We start from the raw sequence: 15,185 nt of genomic DNA on the forward strand, positions 1-15,185 counted from the left end.
ACCACCGGAACCTGGAGTATATCAGGACCGCCAGGCGGCTGAACCCCAGGCAAGTCCGCTGGTCACTGTTCTTCGGCCGTTTTGACTTCCGGATCACCTACCGCCCCGGGACCAAGAACCAGAGGTCGGATGCCTTGTCCCAGGTGCATGAAAATGAAGTCAAAACCGAGCTGTCGCATCCACCGGAGCCCATCGTACCGGAGTCCGCTATCGTGGCCACCCTTACCTGGGATGTGGAGAAGACCGTCCGGGAGGCCCTGGCATGGAGCCCGGACCCCGGAACAGGGCCAAAGAACAAACTGTATGTCCCACCAGAGGCCAGGGCTGCCGTGCTGGACTGTCACGGTTCCAAGCTCTCCTGCCACCCAGGGGTGCGAAGGACCGTGGCAGTGGTCCGGCAGCACTTCTGGTGGGCGTCCCTGGAGGCTGACGTCCGGGAATACATCCAGGCCTGCACCATCTGCGCCAGGGGCAAGGTGGACCACCAAAAGGCACTGTGCCTCATCGCCCCTGGTCCCACATCGGTCTGGATTTCGTCACGGGCCTCCCGCCGTCCCGGGGGTACACCACCATCCTCACGATAGTGGACCGGTTCTCCAAGGCGGCCCACTTCGTGGCCCTCCCGAAGCTCCCGTCGGCCCAGGAGACAGCGGACCTCCTGGTCCACCATGTCGTACGTCTGCATGGAATACCAACAGACATCATCTCAGATCGTGGTCCCCAGTTTTCCTCGCAGGTTTGGAGGAGTTTCTGCCGGGAGCTGGGGGCCACCGTGAGCCTCTCATCTGGGTATCACCCACAGACCAATGGACAGGCAGAACGGGCTAACCAAGAGCTGGACAGGCCCTGCGCTGTACGACATCCGCACACCCGATGGCTTGGAGTGAACACCTGGCCTGGATCGAGTATGCGCATAACAGCCAAGTGTCCTCTGCCACCGGACTCTCCCCATTCGAGGTGTGTCTGGGGTACCAGCCCCCTTTGTTTCCTGTGGTGGAGGGAGAGGTCGGTGTGCCCTCGGTCCAGGCCCACCTGCGGAGATGCCGTCGGGTGTGGCGCACCGCCCGTTCGGCCTTGTTGAGGGCCCGGACGAGGGCGAAGACCCATGCAGACCACCGATGGTCCCCGGCCCCCGCATATCAGCCCGGGCAGGAGGTGTGGCTGTCTACGAGGGACATCCCCCTCCAGGTCGATTCCCCCAAACTCAAGGACCGGTACATTGGGCCCTATAAGATCCTCAAGATCCTCAGTCCCGCCGCAGTGAGGCTTCAACTCCCGGCTTCACTGCGGATCCATCCGGTGTTTCACATGTCGAGACTTAAACCACATCATACCTCACCTCTCTGTACACCCGGCCCGGCGCCGCCTCCTGGCCGTATCATCGACAGGGAGCCGGCTTGGACAGTGCGCCGGCTCCTGGACGTCCGTCGTATGGGCCGGGGTTTCCAGTATTTGGTGGACTGGGAGGGGTATGGACCCGAAGAACGCTCCTGGGTGAAGAGGAGCTTCATCCTGGACCCGGCCCTCCTGGCCGATTTTTACCGTCGCCACCCGGACAAGCCTGGCCGGGCGCCAGGAGGTGCCCGTTGAGGGGGGGGTCCTGTTGTGTGGGCCGCCAGAAGAGGAGGTACTGCTGGCCCACCACCAGAGGGCGCCCTGCCTGAAGTGCGGGCTTCAGGCACGACAGGGCGCTGCCGCCCCACAAGACCGGCCAGGGTGACATCTGTCACTCATCGGCTATGACAGCTGTCACCATTCATTTGCTCCTCACCCCTAATAAAAGCAGGATGACACCTCCACCACGTCGCCGAGATATCGTTCTACCAAGGAGGTAACGTTCTCAGCCTGAGTATTACTAACGCTGTTTCAGTGAATACGTTGTTGCAGCTGTTTTCCTGAAGAACCGGCGTATGCCGCGACTGCTCCGCCTTGCATCCCGCCAGTTAAGTAATTGACAGTAGCTGCACGAGTGTAGATGAGAGGTGGAGGTGGAATAACCACCATACTTGTTACGGGGTGTACACACACCCACACCTGACTGTTTTTGCTCTTCGCCAGCAGTACCAGATCCGACACGCGGAGACGGTGGCCACCTGGGGGATTCGGAACTTGGCGGCTGCAGTATTCTCCTGGTTCGGTGGCGGAGGAAATCGTGTGGTTCTGTTTCTTCTCCAGACGGACGTCTCCTATCGTCGAGCCTGCCCACACGACACCTTGATTGATTGACTCTGTATTCATTCTGTAATCTGCTGTGTGTAGTTGTGGCATTCACAACAGTAAAGTGTTCATATTTGACTTCTTCTATTGTCCGTTCATTTGCGCCCCCTGTTGTGGGTCCGTGTCACTACACTTTCACAACAGCTGGGGGAGGACCATACTGAGACATAATATCTGATAATGTTGGGAGGAAATGATGGGAGACATTCAACAGGGAGGTTAAAAAAAGAAACACGCTGTCAAGCTCCGTGGCAACTATCTCTCTGCCCACCTCAGCTCTCACCGCGTGAACCCGTCTCCATTGTCCTTTCATTAGGTTTCTCAAAGTTAATGCACCTTTGAGTGACATTATGCATTCTGTCTGAGCACCGTGTACTGGCTGCCCCGACTAATTCCATCTTCTGTTGGAAAAGAAGCTCATATTTGACAATCTGTTGACATAAACAGCATTAACCTTCACTGTCTCGATTGGACTCAACTGAATTTGTGGCGATCGGGCCGAGGTTATGGCTGCTCTGCCAGACGACAGCAACGTGTTGGATGGATAATGCCGGCCTCTCCCTGGTGAGGGATTGGAGAAAGCACCCATTTCTATTTGTGTTGTTATGTTTGTGCTGCCACCCTGCACAGCCATCCTGTGTGCCCTCTGCCTGCCAACACGCTGGCTGCTGGCCCACAGCTAATGATGCCATCTCTCCAAGCCATCTCTCAGTTGGACTCATTGAACCCTCGAATCGAGCCAGAAACAGACTCGTAATGTGTCTCGTGCAATCATAGACAGAGCAAAACAGTCTCCAAGCATCATCATCTATATTATAATAACCAAGTGGCCTCTGTATACATGCATGCATGAGTATGGCGTGTGTATTACAGACAAAATGGGGAGACCTGACGTTTGCCATTTGGTATGTTTATGTATTTTGGGTCAAAGATGAATGCTGCGAAAATGGGAAGCTGATAGGACAAATATTTCTGGAGAAACTATGGATATTAGCTAACAACAGTGAACGATGGATGTTGACAATTACATTCTGGACTCATGCCATTCCAGCAGGGGGCGATAAACCATCTATATATTAAAAGTGTGTGTAAATGTGTGTGTGATTTTATTTAGTAAGTTCAATGTAAGTACATACTATAATTATAAATACATTAAATACATGGATGACACAAAAAAAGTGAAATTACTTATTTCCATTGAGGTCCATTTAAAAATAAAATGACAAAATACAGAGAGGTCTAGTGGTTAAAGCAGTGGGCTTGAGACCAGAGGATCCTCAGTTTAAATCTCAGCCAGACCGGAAAATCACTAAGGGCTCTTGTGCAAGGTCCTTAATCCCCTAGTTGCTCCCGGTGTGTAGTGAGTACCTTGTATGGTAGGACCACATCGGGGTGAATGTGAGGCATTACTTGTAAAGCGCTCTGAGCGTCTGATGCAGATAAAAAAGTGCTATATAAATGCAGTCTATTTACCATTACAAAATAGAAATAATATGAGCGAAGCGTCGCACAACGGTGTGAAGCTCACTCATGGTACAGGTGTCCTAAACAGGAAGTGCCAAATTTCAAATCCACAGTGAAACAGGAAATGTTCAAATGTTAAACACTTCCTGGATTGACAGACAAGATCCCATGGAATCTTGCGGAAACTCAGTGGCAAGCTCACACTCAAACAGGAAGTGCCAAATTTTCAGTCACAGTGTAACAGGACATGTCAAATGTTGGACACTTCCTGGCATGGGTGGAGCTAGAGCGGAGACCGGGGTTTTATTGGACTCCCCTGAAATCTGATTGGACACAGATGATTGACATGTCACGGCACCACACGTCTGTTGAAAGACCTGCATTTTCAAATCAGTGAGTCACATTGACTGCTAGGTTCCTACTGTCTAATAGTTGGTGCTATGTACCACAAAAAGTTCTGATCCACCTTAGTAGAAGAAGAAAAATGTTTGCTTCAGATTTGAACTGAACACGTCGTTTAATCTCTGGACTTCTAATCACACCAAACTTACACTGGTGAGTAAACGGCCGTATTTTATGCCAGAAATGAGGTCCAGGTTGTTAAAAACAGCATTTCTCCTTTAAGTCAGTTTGCCTTATATACACATGTTTAAGCTAACAGATAGCAGCTGGTTCATGCTCTGTTGGCTTATTAGTGCAGCAGATAACTGAAACAATTCTTCAAATGGTGATACAAGCATCAAATTCAGCACAAATACAGCTGGAGCAAAATTAATGTAGAAACTTTAACTTTTGACTTCTGTACAAAATGAAACTGACCTTTGTCACCATTCTTGCTGCTTTTACCTCATAACTCCATAACATTCAGTCACAGATTGTCCAAACCTTTTTGGAATCTATGTGATCAGGCAAATAATGTGGTGTAGTTTTCTATATGATTGGAGCATCTTTTAATTTTGACCCCTGTGTAATTCTTCAATTGACCCCTGCCTGGCTGCTTATTGAAAATTCAAGTGGTCAATCAGTTTTTTTAAAGAGTTCGTGTCTATGAATTATTTGTGCCAAATTTGATGCTTGTATCACCATTTTCAGGATTTCACTCTAAATATTCTCTTACAGTAGTGTTCAGAATAATAGTAGTACCATGTGACTAAAAAGGTTAATCCAGGTTTTGAGTATATTTCTTATTGTTACATGGGAAACAAGGTACCAGTAGATTCAGTAGATCCTCACAAATCCAACAAGACCAAGCATTCATGATATGCACACTCTTAAGGCTATGAAATTGGGCTATTAGTAAAACAAAAGTAGAAAAGGGGGTGTTCATAATAATAGTAGCATCTGCTGTTGACGCTACAAAGTCAAAACTATTATGTTCAAACTGCTTTTTTAGCAATCCTGTGAATCACTAAACTAGTATTTAGTTGTATAACCACAGTTATTCATGATTTCTTCACATCTGCGAGGCATTAATTTTGTTGGTTTGGAACCAAGATTTTGCTTGTTTGCTACTGTGCTTGGGGTCATTGTCTTGTTGAAACACCCATTTCAAGGGCATGTCCTCTTCAGCATAAGGCAACATGACCTCTTCAAGTATTTTGACATATCCAAACTGATCCATGATACCTGGTATGTGATATATAGGCCCAACAACATAGTAGGAGAAACATGCCCATATCATGATAGAGAGAAAACTGACCCACCTTTCGTCAAAAAAGTGACAGCTGCCAATCAAAATCGGCCACGTCACTAAGCCCCGCCCCCTCTATGACGTCATAGCCAATCAGAATCGATGACGTCACTATGTCCCGCCCCTAAGCCCCTCCCCTTAGTCCCGCCTCCAAGCCCCGCCCCTTATGACGTCACAGCCAATCATAATCGATGACGTCATTATGCCCCGCCCCTAAGCCCCGCCCCTGATCCCGCCTCTGAGCCCCCGCCCCTTATGACGTCACATCCAATCAGAGTCGATGACGTCAGTATGTCCCGCCCCTAAGCCCCGCCCCCGGCTCCTCCCCTAGTTCCACCCCTAGCCCCACCCCCAAGCTCCTCCCCTAACCCCGGCCAAGCACCGCCTCCAAGCCATACCTCCCCTCCCACCCAGGGTCTAATATTTTAATGTCATTTTATTTCATGAATTAAAGAATGATTAAAAATACCTAGATCTTTTTAATGTATTAAAGAATTAACTAATTCTGAAATAATTAAACATAAATCACTGTCTATTATTTAATGCCCCTTTAATATCTTTAATTCTTAAATTATTACGTTTCCTTTTCTGTTTTTTAATTCGTAAATTAAAGAAGGGGAACAAATACCCGTCTCTCTCGGCTGTAAGTCTTTGCAGCAAGACGGTCAAATACCCACGCATAGAGCCGCTCGCGGAAACATGACCCCACGGCTGTAAAACCTGTTGCAGACGCTGTGTCTGTGTGAGTGCGTGTGTGTGTGCGTGTGTGTGTGTGTGTGTGTGTGTGTGTGTGTGTGTGTGTGTGTGTGTGTGTGTGTGTGGCGGGACACCCGCTGAGCGGAGATGCTGCCCCGAGGTGATGAACCCGAAGAACAATAAACAATGCTCCTTATCACTCACGCCAGCGCGGTCTGCGTCAGATTTGCCCTCTGGGCGAATTTCCCCCAGAAGGAGTTGAGGCAGATCTTAGCCATCTGTCGTTTTGCCGGATTGTGACTGATTTTTTCTGGGTCTAAACGAATCTTCTGATTCAGCCAGTAGTCCGTGATGTATTTTTCTCTGCTCTCGGAGTCTTTATCAAATTCGGGAGGGAAACCAGAGGCTTCCTGCTTGTGTTTTAAGAAGGTGTTTATGTACCCCTCAAAGATTTTATCACTTTTTTCCTCAAAATGCCAGACTTCAAAAATCTTAGCTACAGCATAGCCTGTATCCAGAGCTTTGTGGAATTCCGGGGTCGTCCAAGTCCCAGACAGAGCTCTCTGCTGCTGACTGTGTGTGCACGCTGCAGCTTGATTATTTTCATCAGCGCAGGTGCGACACAGAGTAAACACCAGTTTACCGTGAGGAGTTCTGTGTGGGAGGACGGGGAATTTTAGCCCCTGGGGCGGGTACACGATGGCTTTGATGAGCCCGAAATAAGTCCTGGGGTCTCTGAAATTTCTCTCGATAATTTCCGGATGCCCCGTGGGATATGTGAAATTTACGTTAACGTAAGGATACAGCGAGGTCACGTCGACGTAATAGACCGTCTCATCTTGCTCAGCCGTGTACCTCAGACGGGCCGCGCAAGTCCGACCGCCGTATAAAGCGTCGCGAGGTTCGAGGGGCGGCGGTAACCCCCTGCGGGCGAGGAAACACTGAACGCTCTCATCCCTCAGCCTCATTTCAAGCCATTGATGCTCCCAAATTACGTTGAGGGTGACGCCCGGCATAGCCCGCAGAAAGGCTATTTTTTTCTGACACGCTGCGTGGAGCTCTCCAAATGAGGTGTTTGTGAGAGGGTTTATTTCATGCTGTGTAAAACACCTTGCACACCCGTGGTAAAAACATCCGAGAAACTCCCACACTTTTATCCGGCCGTCAATCTGAGCATACCCATCAACATAATAACCTCCTATTTTTTTCTCGCCCCTGTTTAGAGCATGATCGATGATAATGTTTTGCGTCTCAGCAACCCATTCTAACCATTGCACGGCCACGTCCGAATATTTTTTATGCCTCGTTCTATAATTGTCGGCGGAGGGGATCGCCAGCGTTTTTGGAGCAAGAAAGTTAGTTTGGAAGACTTTCATACACGCCGAGGCGATTGTAACGCAGGTAAAAGGATCCACGAGTGTTTCAGCGATGAATTCAGACATAAATTTGGAGCAGGCTGCAGCCAAGATTTTTGTGTCGTTATCACAATACATAACGGCCTCGGCTTTAAAATCGAAAATTGCGTTTTTTTTTCCGCACGTACCATGCGTTAAATTCCTCTCTTTCTCCCTCTGACATATTTGCGACCCCGTAAGCCGCTGAGTCAGGGTACGGACCGACATAGTTCAGATTTTTTTCTGAACTGAACAGGTGCGGAAAGTAACCTTTGCGGATGATTTCGTCTTTCAGCCGGATCCCCAGGGCTTTAGGCATCTGAGATAAGCGCATTGTAAGGAAAGATAACGAATCTATATATTTCTGTTTAAAGGCGGCGTCTGTCATGAGTAATAGTTTACTCCCGGTCATAATCACAGCGGGGGTTACGCCCTGCTGGACTAAATACTTTAGAAGCAAATAGCCGTCAAAACCTTTTGAGTTGTGAGCGATGAACACGTATTCTTTTAATTTTCTCGTTCTAAAATGTTTAAAGAAGCGGGCTACGCAGTCTGTCCCCCATGCGCTCCAAAAATCACCCGTCTTTGTTACAGCGCTGACGTAAAACGGTACGTGTTCCCCGTTATTATCGACATACGTTTCAAAATCATAAAAAACATATTTCTCTGAATGCGTCTCTTCAGCTTTGAGCGGGGTCATATAGCAGAGGTGACCCTCGCCCGGCTCCTGGAGAGCCTCGCCGCATATATGACACCTCTTCTGCTTACACACGTGCGGAGCGCTGTTTTTAGAAAACGCTATGTAATACTCACGTTTACATCGAGAGCATTTTTTTCTGTTATCACACACATTAACGAACTTACCGGCGGAAGGACGATACTTCGGCTGTTTATGCAGGCTGTAACAGGTGGGAGAGCGACACTCCTTGTTACATTCGCTGCAGAATACAGGGTTATTTTTCTCATAACACTGCGTGGATTCACAAATTTTACAATATGACGGACAATTATGGGAGGCGTGGTTATTGTACCCCTCAAAGCAAAACTTACATACATATTTCACTCCCAAAAATCTCTTTAAATCGATGATTCCGTAAAAATGATTATTAAACAGAAAAACGAAAAGAGTTTTCTGCTGCGCCGGTATTCCTGTCTGGAATTTTGTCAGCTTTCTCTCCCCTTCGGCTCTGAAAAACACCACAATTTTACAACCCAGAGCGTTTTCAAATTTTCCCACCTGCTCTAAAGATACCGGCGTAGCTTCCGTTAATCCGACGCTATTTTGTAACGCCAGTCCGCGCTGCTCCGCCTCGTGCGTACTCAGATGAGGATTCAATAACTGAACGAGGTTTATCGCAAAACATAAACTGTTGTCAGGATTATACACGATATTAAGGCATTTGGATTTTTTCCTCAGAACCTCGTGATGGAGGAGGTCATCTATTCTGCGCTTCCCCGCGCCGTTCTGGTTGCGGATGACTTGAACCACTAATTCCAGAGACTCGTCGGCTAAAACGTTGGAATTTGATTGTATCAATCGTTCTAACAGATTTTGGAAGCCCGTCACATCGCCAGCGTCGTTATATGAGCTGATCAAAGCGGCCTCGTTGTAGACTGAGTCCCCACGAATCTCCATTTGGATAAAGTCCCCGGCCCTGGCGTGTGTTAAAGCCTTTTCGACCGAGTTATGAAGAGCCCCTACGACGTTACGGTAAAATTCCGCGTAGTCGGGAATTTCGTCGGCGCGCTGGAAATTGAGAGGCAGCCTGATTTCGATATTGTTAAAAGCAGGTCTCCTGATGACGTTAGCAGCCCCACCACCCGTCATGGGAGAGTGTCGGCTGGGTCCCGGTCGTGCATCATCTCCGTCTTCCATCAAAACAGAGATCGCCGCGTTTATCGGGGTTAAACGAGCTCTGTTTAAAATCTCTTCTCCGCGCGCATTGCGCGGGGAGGGACTTCTTAAAGGTGAAAAAGCGCGAGCGTCGTTAGGCGTTTGATTTAATTCATCCACCGCGGATTGGACGTGAGGATTAACTTCACACGCGAGGAGGTTTACGGCGTTATTTAACGGAGTCAGACGTACCTGGTTCAACGCCGCGGGACCGGACTCGTCTGGAGGTGAGGTGTGCGGGGGGTCAGGGGGCTCTTCAGTATCAGACTGGACCGTCGAATTTATAGCGTTAATCGCAGAAATGATGTAGGGGTTAATTTCTTCCGATTCTCGTTCAGCAGCTAAATTGTTAAGAGCCTCATTTAACGGTGTTAAACGAACACGGCTTAAAAGTCTCTCTCCGGACTCGATGTTATTTCGAGGCGGTGAATTTAACGCCTCGGGTAATGGACCATCTGCTCCAGGAGCGCTCCCCGCTGAGTCGATTATTGAAGCGTTTAAATCCAATACACGTCCGAAGTTATTTTCCCGATGTGAATTCTCTCCTTCCATCTTTTAAAATCTGTAGCAGGAAGAATCTACCTCAAGAAATTCAGTTAATATACCTCTTCAAAATGAATTCTCCCGTTCCATCGGAATAAGAGAAAAAATAAAAAAATAAAAACAGACTACACATTTTCAAGAAAGTTGCGTGATGAGGTTAATCCCAGCTCAGAATATCTTCGAGCCTTGCGTCTCTGTGGAAAATAGACGGTCTCCCTCCACCGCGTGCTGAAAAAAGAGAAAATCGTTAGTTATTAAATATTTAAAATAAATAAATACATAAACTCCGACTCCTTACCGTGTACATCCGCGGATCGTTTTACGGGTCTCTCCCACTGACCCGCTTCTCCATGGGCTGTGACAGAAAAAATCGGGTTATTCCAGAGTTTTAACCGTGATTTAATCTCGATCGCTGTACTTACATCTGCGTGGTGAAGTCGGGGCTTCCAGCCTTCGAACTTCTTCAGGGGGCTCTGACTTGATTTCTAGAATTAACATAAATAAATGAATACAAAGCATCACCCTCGCAAGCGGATATTCTGTACTATTTCAAATATATTACCGAGGACGGGTCCGAACGCGCTCTGGACCGTCTGCGTGGTTTTGTCTAAAAAAAAAAAAAAAAAAAAAAAAAGACAGTTTCAGACAGCGTGCATCATTTAAAAACACTCATTTCTATCAAAACAGATTACTTAAATCACTTACCCTGAAAGCTGATGCGGTTTTCGCACTCTGCTCGAAGACAAGAAAACTTAATTAAACAACATGGTTTTCCAGGATTTTTTCCGCAAATTTATTCTATTTTATACCCATAGCTGGGGGTCCAGGCATCTTCACTCTTCACCGGTCGTAGTGGAAATGCTCGCTGACTCGTTCCCAGGGACGTAAGTGATAAGGAGCATTGTTTATTGTTCGGGCTCGGGGCAGCATCTCCGCTCAGCGGGTGTCCCGCGCCCCATGATCGATCGGCTAATATCTTAAAAGAAAACATCATCTGGCGTGAGTGATAAGGAGCATTGTTTATTGTTCTTCGGGTTCATCACCTCGGGGCAGCATCTCCGCTCAGCGGGTGTCCCGCGCCCCATGATCGATCGGCTAATATCTTAAAAGAAAACATCATCTGGCGTGAGTGATAAGGAGCATTGTTTATTGTTCTTCGGGTTCATCACCTCGGGGCAGCATCTCCGCTCAGCGGGTGTCCCGCCACACACACACACACACACACACACACACACACGCACACACACACGCACTCACACAGACACAGCGTCTGCAACAGGTTTTACAGCCGTGGGGTCATGTTTCCGCGAGCGGCTCTATGCGTGGGTATTTGACCGTCTTGCTGCAAAGACTTACAGCCGAGAGAGACGGGTATTTGTTCCCCTTCTTTAATTTACGAATTAAAAAACAGAAAAGGAAACGTAATAATTTAAGAATTAAAGATATTAAAGGGGCATTAAATAATAGACAGTGATTTATGTTTAATTATTTCAGAATTAGTTAATTCTTTAATACATTAAAAAGATCTAGGTATTTTTAATCATTCTTTAATTCATGAAATAAAATGACATTAAAATATTAGACCCTGGGTGGGAGGGGAGGTATGGCTTGGAGGCGGTGCTTGGCCGGGGTTAGGGGAGGAGCTTGGGGGTGGGGCTAGGGGCGGAACTAGAGGAGGAGCCGGGGGCGGGGCTTAGGGGCGGGACATACTGACGTCATCGACTCTGATTGGATGTGACGTCATAAGGGGCGGGGGCTCGGAGGCGGGATCAGGGGCGTGGCTTAGGGGCGGGGCATAATGACGTCATCGATTATGATTGGCTGTGACGTCATAAGGGGCGGGGCTTGGAGGCGGGACTAAGGGGAGGGGCTTAGGGGTGGGACATAGTGACGTCATCGATTCTGATTGGCTATGACGTCATAGAGGGGGCGGGGCTTAGTGACGTGGCCGATTTTGATTGGCAGCTGTCACTTTTTTGACGAAAGGTGGGTCAGTTTTCTCTCTCATGATGCTTGCACCACCATGCTTCATTGTCTTCACTGTGAACAGTGGCTTGAATTCAGAGTTTGGGGGTCGTCTCACAAACTGTCTGTGGCCCTTGGACCCAAAAATAACAATTTTACTCTCATCAGTCCACAAAATATTCCTCCATTTCTCTTTAGGCCAGTTGATGTGTTCTTTGGCAAATTGTAACCTCTTCTGCACATGTCTTTTATTTAACAGAGGGACTTTGCGGGGGATTCTTGCAAATAAATTAGCTTCACACAGGCGTCTTCTAACTGTCAAAGCACTTACAGGTAACTCCAGACTGTCTTTGATCATCCTGGAGCTGATCAATGGGTGAGCCTTTGCCATTCTGGTTATTCTTCTATCCATTTTGATGGCTGTTCTCCATTTTCTTCCATGCATCTCTGTTTTTTTGTCCATTTTAAAGCATTGGAGATCATTGTAGATGAACAGCCTATAATTTTTTGCACCTGCGTATAAGTTTTCTCCTCTCCAATCAACTTTTTAATCAAACTACGCTGTTCTTCTGAACAATGTCTTGAACGTCCCATTTTCCTCAGGCTTTCAAAGAGAAAAGCATGTTCAACAGGTGCTGGCTTCATCCTTAAATAGGGGACACCTGATTCACACCTGTTTGTTCCACAAAATTGACAAACTCACTGACTGAATGCCACATTACTATTATTGTGAACTTCCCCTTTTCTACTTTTTGTTTTTTTTACTAATAGCCCAATTTCATAGCCTTAAGAGTGTGCATATCATGAATGCTTGTAAAGTTCAGCTACAATTTGACAGAAAGTACATTTGAGATGAAAGCCTAGATTTGATGTTTTGGTGAAAGAAACTTTTGTATTTCTTCATAATTGATGTAAATAAAGTCAAAGACATATTCAGTGACTTGGAAATGTTCATGTTTCCATCCCCTGACTTGTGTAAAGAAAACTGGCAATAAAACTGATTATTATTTACAGGTATTATGAAGTTATAGAGATTTGCTTTCAGTAGATAGAAGATAATTCAGAAGATAATTTTAGAAATTGTTATTCTTTATTTTTTTGTATTTCTTCTATTTAAAATGATAAAAAGAAATTAAAATGTGTGAAATTCCAAGTGTTCCAATACTTTTGGAGGGCACAGTATCCTAACCTTATGATGAGTGCAAAATGAGTGTCTTATTATTACTGTTTTGTTTAAGAATTTTTAATTTTCACTGTTCTGCACTTTGTATCAAATCAGTCATATCATGATACAAAAATTCAGTAAGGTATATCTTCTATTATGCAACCCCAATTCCAATGAAGTTGGGACATTCTGAAAAATGTAAATAAAAACAGAATTCAATGATTTGCAAATCCTCTTCAACCTATATTCAATTGAATACACCACAAAGACAATATAATTAATGTTCAAAGTGATAAACTAGTGCAGCAGATAAGAGAATATTTACAGAGGAATCCTTCAAATCTGGAAACAAGCACCAAAGTTGGCACAAATACTCCTTAGACATTACTCTTTTGAAAAACTGGGGATCCACGTGAATTTTCAGTCGGCGGCCAGGTAGGGGACAATTGAAGAATTACACAAGGGTCAAAATTTAAAAATGTTTCAATCATATTGAAAGCTATACCACATTATTTGTCTTATCACAACAATACCAAAAAGGTATGGTTTATAGTTTGGACTATCTATGACTGAATGTTATGGAGTTATGGGGTAAAAACAGCAAGAATGGTAACAAAGGTCAGCATTAGTTTGTACAGGGGTCAGATGTTATGACGCAGTGTCAGTCCTGTGACGCACCGGTAGGACACGCGCCAGCAGATGTGGACATGATGAGATGCGCGAACTGCTTCTCATTCATGTAATTTCATGAATGTATGTCTGTGACCATAGGTCATCTACAGAGGAACATTTGTATTGCCCGCTTGATAAGAGGGATTCAGTATAATGCAATGTTTTTATATGGTGTGTGATTTTATTTTATTTTTTAAATATGTCCTTGTCCTTCCTGATATCAGGCAGTTTCCTGCACCTTTCATAGGCTAGAAATGGTAGCTCAGTGGTAAGGTTTCTGACTGGTAATCAGAGGTTTTGGAAAGCACGGGTTTGAATCCCGTGGGTGACATGTATTTTAATTTACACCACATCGCGCAGCTGCTGTCACTGTGTTCCCCTGTGCACAAACCATCCCACTGGCATTGTGCACACCTGCCCATCGGCGCAATGTTTCATGGTGAGCTCATACGAGCTGTTCCGACGGGAGTTGCCCTGAATTGTATATATTCACACTATGTGTGAAGGGGCCCTTAAGAATGTGTAATTTTCACTGTTGCTGCACTTTGTGTGAAATCATAGTCATATCGTATATCATATTGATATGACAATAATCAATACAATACAATACAATACAATAATTTGGCCATATTATACAGCCCTACTGTCAACTAGCTGAAAACACTGAATATAAATTTACATCTACATTTAAAAAAAATACTTAAAGTGGTCGGGAGTTAAGAGGGCTGTAATGGGGGGCGGGGGGGGTGGTGGTGGTGGGTGGAGCTTTCCCAGAAGCTGAAATAAAAAAAGAAAAATGCTTAAAAAGGCAGGGGGTCTGGGGGGGGGGGGGTTAGCCATGCTAATGCTCCCCTGAAGCATTTGCTCAAAAAAAGTCTGAAGGACCTAAATGTCATGGTGAGATGCTGTGTTCATTTCTGTGACATATACATATCAGTGTGTATATGATAACAAGAACCTGAACAATTCATAAATACATAATACATACAAGACAATAAATTAACATTGAAAATTTACACAATAAACAGGATATAAAAGGATTGAGTACTTCTACAAACTGTTGAGGTCTAAGGATCTAAAAACATTCTGGACTCACACACCATTCCAACTCATAGAAACTATGCATAATTTATTACCACCCTTTAAAAATGTCAGCTACCTATTTTAAAAACACTACTCAATCTAGAGCCTGTGGATCCCCACGGGCAACAGTGTAGTTACAGATTAAATCTTAACATCATGAAACACATGGTGCTTCAGAAACAGTCACCAAGAATGGAGCAGTGGCAGGTACCAAGAACAATAGACAAGATCAACTCATGTTGTAGCTACTAAAGTCTATTCTAAGTAGTCAATTGATACTGAAGTGTTGTGGACCTCTAAATCAAATCAACTCAATTTTATTTATATAGCGCCAAATCACAACAAACAGTTGCCCCAAGGCGCCTTATATTGTAAGGCAAAGCCATACAATAATTACTGAAA

This window comes from Thalassophryne amazonica, chromosome 3, assembly GCF_902500255.1.
Source record: "Thalassophryne amazonica chromosome 3, fThaAma1.1, whole genome shotgun sequence".
In the NCBI taxonomy this organism is placed as follows: domain Eukaryota; kingdom Metazoa; phylum Chordata; class Actinopteri; order Batrachoidiformes; family Batrachoididae; genus Thalassophryne; species Thalassophryne amazonica.